At 43.9% G+C, this 8,286-nt stretch overlaps 1 protein-coding gene across 1 annotated transcript in view; it reads left to right on the plus strand.

Moving 5' to 3' along the window:
- WDR78 (WD repeat domain 78) overlaps positions 1 to 8,286 on the plus strand; it is a 103,418-nt gene that overhangs the window by 7,174 nt on the left and 87,958 nt on the right. The window lies entirely within an intron of this gene.

Below are 8,286 nucleotides of genomic sequence, written 5' to 3' on the forward strand. Positions count from 1 at the left end.
CAGACTAGTAAACAAGTTGTCACGGTCTGGGGTGTGAGTGTGGAGAGACAGACACGCAGGGTATGGGGAGACCCTGGACTTGCAGAGTCCTCTCCTTGAACTCTGGGTCACCGTGGTCTGTTGTACTCATGTTGGAAGGGCACTCACCCATCTGCTAGTGGTTGAGGGCCTCCAAGTGCTCGCTGGGATTCAACAGTGAATAAGAAAGACTTGGCGCCACCCCCGGGGGCATCCATCTAGTGAGGTGGGGGCCGGGGCAAGTCCCCAGCAATTACAGTCGAGTGTGATCAGAGCTGCTGTGGGGGAAATACAGGCAAATATTCTTCCACTTCACTTTTACAATCCCTCCAAGCTTCTTTCTTCTAAGTTCCACCAATCTCACCTGGCACTGACCTGCTGCCCCATGGAGAATTCGTTACAAATACAATATTGTTGAAATACAAGCGGTCTTCAAAAAGTTCTTGAGAAATGGAATTAAGGGATAAAAATTAAAAATGTAAACTTTATTTCTCAACATAAGCTCCATTAAGTTCAGGACACTTTTGTAAGTGATGGCACCAGCCATGTGGTCCATCCCTAAAGAACTGAGCGTCCTCGAAATTTAACCACATCAGTGCAGTCTTTTTTGCATTATTAACTGAAGAAAAATGGATGTCCTTTAAAGATGTTTTAAGATTAGGAAACAAAAAGAAGTCAGAAGTAGCCAAATTAGGACTGTGAGTTGGATGCCTAATGGTTTCCCATTGAAACTCTCACAAAACTGCCCTTGTTTGATGAGAGGAAAGAGCAGGACCCTTGTTGTGGTGGAGGGGGACTCTCTGGTGCAGCTTCCCAGGGCTTGTTTCTGCTAAAGCTTTGGCTGACTGTCTCAAAATACTTTCATAATAAGCAGATGTTGTCATTTTTCGGTCCTCCAGAAAGTCAACAAGCAAAATACCTTGAGCATCCCAAAAAAACTTTTGCCATGAACTTTGCTTTGACTGTATCACTTCCACCTCTTGGTAGCCGTGGCTTTGATTGTGCTTTCTTTTGCGGATCATTCTGGTAAAGCCATGTTTCATCTCGTTACAGTTCTTCAAAGAGATGCTTCAGGATCTTGATCCAACTTGTTTAAAAGTTCCATTGAAAGCTCTGCTCTTCTCTGCAGCTGATCTAGGCATAATAGTTTTGGCATATTCATCAAGTAGAATATTTCCTCAACTGTAATTTTTCAGTCAAAATTGTGTAAGCTGAACCAATTGAGATGTCAATGCTATTGGCTACTGTTTATGCTGTTAATTGTTGGTCCTCTTCAATTAGGGCACAAAGAATATTAATTTTTTCTTCACAAATTGATGTGGATGGTTTGCTACCGTGGGCTTTATCTTCTTCATTATCTGGGCCCTTGTTAAAACAAGTTATCCATATGTAAACTGCTGATTTCTTTGGGGCATTGTCCCCATAAACTTTTCGTAAAGCATCAATGATTTCAACATTCTTTCACCCAAGTTTCCCATGAATTTGATATTTGTGCTTGCTTCAATTTTAGCAGAACTCATGTTGTTCTGATGGGAGCTCTTATCAAACTCCTAAGTTTGAGGCACTAAGAAGGATAAGACATTAGATCCTGTTCAGACATGTTATAACAAGATAGTATGAGTTTATTTTGGTGCAAAACTTTTTAAAATCCATGTATAGTTTTTTATAATATGCGTTTTACATGAACTTTTTGAGGATCCCTCATGTGTATGTGTGTGTGTGTGTGTTCACTTCAAAAAAGTTCATGGAAGGATCCGTATTATTTTTTAATTCTATTTTTTCACATTTTGAAGTACTCTTGTGTATATACGCGTATATATATATATATATACACGCACACACACGTATATGAGAGTACTATATATATATATACACACACACACACACATATACACACACACTAGAGAGATTGCAACTCTAAGAATTTGCTGTAATTAAAGGAAACATGAATAATTTGTACCTGCAGGGATAGATTGAGTCCAGATAAGGTTTTAGTTCATTTAAGATGGGAGATATAACAGCATGTTTACATGCTGAAGTGAATAATCCAGTAGAAAGAGAAAACTTATGATGCAGGAGAGAATTGCTAGAGCAATGTCCTTCAGTAGGCACAAAAGGAATGGAATCTAGTGCATGTATAGAGGGATTAGCCTAAACTAGGATAATACATAATTCATCCAGAGAAACAGGAAAGAAATAGAGAATATAGGCAGACACAGGCAGATGCATAGATTTGACAGTGGGAGTATGTGATGCAGTTTTCTCATTTAAGCTGAAAGTAAAAATGAGAAAGGAGGTGTTGATATTTGAGGAAAGAGAAGATATAAAGTAATGGCTTTGGGAGTATAGAAGAAAATGAACCAAGAAAATACAGGTTGCTGGCACATTAAGTACCCAGATTAAATTAATGATCCATAATTTAACTCAAGACCTGTCATCATGGTTCAGTGTTTTTGTTTTTTTCCCCAGCTTCACATAGTTGCACAGTGTGGCGCTACTGCTAATGTCTGGAATCCTGTAGACATTGTCAATTGTAGTGCTCTTAATCCTGTTTGTGACTCCAGGTCTAGCTAGGCAACCATGCTAGTCATCGGGCTCTTTTACCTGACGGTAATCCTGCACCAACTGGGCTGATTGTAAAGCTAAGGCTGGGTCTGGAGCTCCCAAACCCCTCAAACCCATTCACAGACTGGGTCACAAGCCCTTCATATGCCAGGTTGGGTCCCCAGACCCCTTCAGGCAGGTCTGTGAGCTAGGTAACCTGCCAAAAGTTCCTTGGAAGCTGTAGGTTGGAAAGCATGCCTGTGCAGGGCGGATGCCCAAGGCAGACGCCCGCCTGCCTGCTTCACTAAAGCTCCTCTTTACCTCTCTCTCTCTCTTTCTCTCTCTCAAGAACACAAGAATAGCAACAAAACTAAAAGGATACATTGGTGTGCATGCACACTAACTCCACACACATACAATTTGTTTACAAAAGATGTGCTAAAACCACACCCAACTGGACTCGAGGTGAGGGCCCTGACCAATCTATTGTATTTTCCCAACAATTCACCCCTTCAGGGTCCTCGCTGTACAATCTACACCTTCAGAATCTTCTGTGATGTTCCCTTAGCGAGGAGAAATGACCCTTACATTTACATACTACACATTCCATCCCAGTCCCAAAAGTCTTTAGCTTGTTGCAGCACCAACTCAAAAGTCCAAAGTCTCATCTGAGACTAAAGGCAAAACTCCTTTTCAGCCGTGAACCTGTAAAGAGTCAAAAACAAGTTTATCTACTTCCAAGATACAGTGGAAGAGACATTGGGTACACATTCCCATTCCAGAAGGGAGGAACAGAAAAGAAAAACAGTCCCCAAACAAATCCAAAACCCAAACAGGGCAAACATTAAGCACACTGGGGCACCTGGATCCCCAAAGCATTGGCCAACCTCATTCCTACAGCTTCACCAGGTATAGCCCATTGCGCTGCCCTGGTGCCTGTGGCTTTTCCAGGCCAGCGCTGCACTTTGCCAGCAGCCCCACAGTTCTGGGCTCCTGGCAGCAGTCCCACCATCCTGGCTCCACTAGACATTTCCTCAGTGGGGGTTCTCTATGGGGGCTCCGGTCCCACTTTTCTGCTCCATATTGCTCCGTAGATGACCTCCACAGTGGCTCCACCCCTGCAGCAGGTCTCTGCCTGAGTCCCCCAGCTTCTTATTCATACATCTTCCGAAATCTAGGTGGAGGCTGCCACGCCTCCACTGCTCTCACATACTGCTGGCCTGCAAACTTAACACAACGTGAACGCCACCAAGGTTTTCTGCTTTTGCTTTTCAGAGGTGCTGAGGCAGGATTACTCCAGCCAGAGTGGCTGGGATACAGGGAGCAGTTTGCCGAGGGCAGCAGTGCCCCAGGTCTGTCCTTCAGGAAGACTCAGTCCTCCTAAGATGGGAGGGGCACTTTCCCAAACTTCTCCAACACCCTCAGGGCCTGTGATGGGTGGGGCACCCTTCCATACTTCTCAAATGCGTTTAGGGCTTTTCTCCCCATTGTCTTAGCTCTTAGCATCTGGCTGCCTCACCTCCAAGATAATGTCTTTAGCAAACAGTTCATGTGCTTCACCCTTGCATTTTTCTCCAGCTCTCTGCTTTTAACTGCATGGCCAGGCTGCAAATTTTCCAATTCTTTATGCTCTGCTTCCCTTTGTATTCTGGCTTTTGAATTAATTCAATCAGCTTGGCTTACACCGGCTATTCACTCAGTCTCAGGCAGTTTTGCAGCATTTGCCCACATAGTTCAAACAGCTGCATTTTCCCAGTCCATGGAGGAGTGGCTGCTCTGCCCCTGTGTATATCTGCAGCTATTCTGTAACCACTGCCACAGAGACAAGCATGTAATAATGGAGAGTAACTTTTCCACCTTTTCACCAGGTGAAAACATACTTGAAATTCTGCAGGGGCACCCGTCCTTAGGTCATCTGCCCATCTGCATGTGGCACTCTTTTCTTGGGTTTTATGGCACCTGGCTGGCCATCAGGTTTAGGTGGCACCCTCCAAGCAATTTTTCTTCAGACAAATGCAACATGTGTTTACTACATAGTCTCTAAAGCACTTTACACCATCCACCCCTAGATCCCATAGCTGGAGCTGCCAGGGGCTCTCCCTGTTTGTGCTGCTTTACTGTCTCAATTTCTTGTACACAACAGGTCATGCCTGGAGACACATAGTTTCCCCAGCTCACCACTGGGTTGGTCATCTTCCCTGGTGTGAGAGGCAGGAGGAGTGGCCAGTTGCTGCATGTTGTCCTCCAGGACATTAATCCATGCTTCCAACAACTCTGCTTTCTGCCACAAATCTTGATCAGTTTGCAGCATAATGAACAATAGCCAGGCTCCAGTCAGCAGAAAAATGGCCACCGCGCACCACGTGCTCAAGGACAGCCACATTTCCTCCCCTTCCCAAGGGGTTTTCTGCCTTAGTGCCTGGTCTGTGGTGCCTTGCAGTATGCTATGCAGCAACCAGATCCCAGTCAACAGGAAGGTGGCCATAGGGCAGAGCATATTCACAAGTTAGCCACATTTCCTCTTTCTTGCAAAGGCTTTCGTCTCCTGTACCTACTCAGAATCCTGCTGACTACACCAAATTGTGGCACTACTGCTAATGTCTGGGATCCTATTGACATCACCAATTGTAGCACTCTTAATCCTGTTTGTGACGCCAATTGTCTAGCTAGGCAACCACGCTAGTTGTCGGGCTCTTTTACCTGCCGGTAATCCTGTACTGACTGGGCTGATTGTAAAGCTAAGGCTGGGTCTGGAGCTACCAGACCCCTCAATCCCATTCACAGACTGTGTCACAAGCCCTTCATATGCCAGGCTGGGCCACCAGACCCCTTCACGTAGTTCTGTGAGCTAGGTAACCGGCCAAAAGGTCCTTGGAAGCTGTAGGTTGGAAAGCATGCCTGTGCAGGGCAGATGCCCGCCTACCTGCTTCACTAAAACTCCTCTCTCTCTCTCTCTCTCTCTCTCTCAAACACAAGAATAGCAACAAAACTGAAAAGATACATTGGCATGCATGCGCCCTAACTCCACACCCACACACACACACACACACACACACACACACACACACACAATTTGCTTACAAAGGATGTGCTAAAACCACACCCAGCTGGACCCGCAGCGAGGGCTCTCACCAAACTATTCAATCTTCCCATCACACAGATTAAGTTAAAATCTAGTGTATCAATCTAAAACTTGAGGTACAGTAAGGCCAATAGATCAGATGACTGCCACTGAAAAAATATTACAGTTTCAATGAGGAGGGGGCACACCACTACATAGGGAAGCATGGGGCAGCACTGAGGTCTGTAAAGATGGAGAGGAATTGGGAGGGAGGGGATTGTGGGCAAGAGCCTTTATTGTGGTTTCTTGCAGGAACTAGGTGAGGCAGGCTAAAGATTGGCTACTTTGAATTTTGGGTGGTGGGTATAGGGGCTGTCGTTATTGGTCAGGCACTTGGCTGTGCGGTGATTAGGGTAGGTTTAGTGACCCAGAGTGTGAGAGCTTCATAAAGGAGGTGATTGGGGGTGTGGACTCTGGATTGGTTGTTTGTATTTGAAAAGTGCACACCTGGGAAAAGGAATCCACCTGGGGGAGAGGGGGCAGGGGAGGGAGCCACGAGGTCAAGCCAAAGTAATTTAGGCATATTATCCAGTTGTTCAGAACAAGGTTTGTCTGGCTTATGCATATAGGGCAGATGTTAAAACACCAAGTTTACAGAAGGTAAAAACATAGTTAATACACAGGCACAGGCTGAAAGTAAGAGGGTGATTGGAATTAACCATGGTTTTGGTTTTGTAGCAAGTACAGTGAAATAAAAGAAAGGAAATGGGGGGTGAGAATTTAAGTAAAGAGTGATTATAATAATTAACCTTAAGCTCAAGAGGGAAGAGATGGCATGAAAGGGGCAGGTAAGGGAGTAAAACATGGTAGAATCAAGGGCTTGAAGGTCATAATAGGGTTGAAGAATAGCTGAAGTTGGAGGTTAAGCCTGGCTGGTTAGCTCAGTTGATTAGAGTGTGGTGTTATAACAGCAGTGCCAAGAATTCAGATCCCTATGCCAGACAGCTGCCAAAAACCAAAACCAAACAAACAAACAAAAAACCCAGGAGACAGAGTGTACAAACTGGAAAAATAGGAAGTGGGGTTGACCTTGCTAAAGACAAGATCAGGTATATGACCATGGGAGTAAGTAGCTGAAGTAGCAATGTGGGTAAGATCTTTTATGTGAGAAGATTTCAAGGAGCTAAGATGTCAAGCTATTAGAAGGATTACCTTCATGAATATTGAAATACTGTACTCAAGAATTAGGGCTGGCCAGTTGCTTTTGCTCAGTTGGTCAGAGTGTGGTGTTGATAACACCAAGGTCCAGGGTTTGATCCCTGTCACCAGCCAGCCCCCTCCTCCCCCAGAAAAAATCCAGGAGTAGTATTTGAGAGAGAGCCAGTAATTTGGAATATAAAGTCTTCAGAGGATAGGAGAAGGGAGATGGTACTGACTACAACTGCCATAAGGAAGTGGAATATACGTGGTCATTGAAACCATGGATTTTGGTAAATTTACTCAGGAATACTTTATATAGTGAGAAAATAGAGAACAGGTTTGAGCCTAACTGTAGTCTGCAAAAGAGGAACTTAGAGGAAAAATAGGATGGTAGGACTGGATTTTGTAAAGATAGTAGGGCAAAAGATCAAGGAGAAAAAAAATAAGAGAGTTGAAGGTAATGGCAAAAGAATGATTCAATTGATGAATTCTAGGTTCTGGATTTAGTAGAGAAAGAAGAAAAATCTAAAATAGGTACTGACTAATTGGTAGAAAACTGGAAGGGTTAGGTGAGTAGAGATCTGAGGAGGTTGAATAGGAGACAGAGATATCACAGAAACAAGTTTGAGAAGTTGATTTTAAGAAGGGGAAATGGTCAGCTGTCAGATGCTAAAAAGATAAGTACTGAAAAGAGTCACTTGGATTCAACAATTTGAAGGATTAGGTGCTTTTAATAAAAGTAGTCTATGCAGTAGGAGAGGGAGAGGGTAGAGCTAGACTGCAATGAATTTTGTAACAAATAAGTGGAGTAGGGAAGTAAACAGTATTATTGACTAGTACTTTAAGAAGTTGAACTGTGAAAGGAAGGAGAGACAAAGTAATAGGTAGAGGAAGACATAGCAAAAGGAAGGATTTTGAAGTTGAGGGCATGACTGGAGCATAATTATATGCTCACGGGAAAAAGACAGAAGGAAATAAGATTTAGGAGACCTGGTATCATTCATGGAGAAGAGTCCCCAAGAAAGCTGTAAGAGACAGGTTTCAGAGAACAGATAAAACATGAGTCTTAGATAAGAATGGCAACCCTTGTTTACTGAAAGAGGAAAAAAAGGATGAGGATGGATTGAGATGAGTTTGTAGGAGACAGAAAAAGCATTTAAAGAAAGTGGAAAAATAATTTGAAGGAGTATACTTTTATTTTCTTAGACTTGTTGGGGATAAAATCCTTTAGAGACTTAAGGAAGGAGGATAAGGTAGGATATGTAAGAATGTAAATTGGAAATAGTGCAGAAATGAAATTCTAAACTCACGTTTAGAAAAAATAAAAAATAGGGCCAGCCCGGTGGCGCACTGGATAGTGCGCCGCTTGGGAAGCGCGCGGCGCTCCCGCCCGAGGGTTCGGATCCCACATACAGACCGGTTCCCGCTCACTGGCTGAGCGAGGCGCGGGAGCAACACCGAGG

Source organism: Galeopterus variegatus, unplaced genomic scaffold (assembly GCF_000696425.1).
Source record: "Galeopterus variegatus unplaced genomic scaffold, G_variegatus-3.0.2 Scaffold458, whole genome shotgun sequence".
Lineage (NCBI taxonomy): Eukaryota > Metazoa > Chordata > Mammalia > Dermoptera > Cynocephalidae > Galeopterus > Galeopterus variegatus.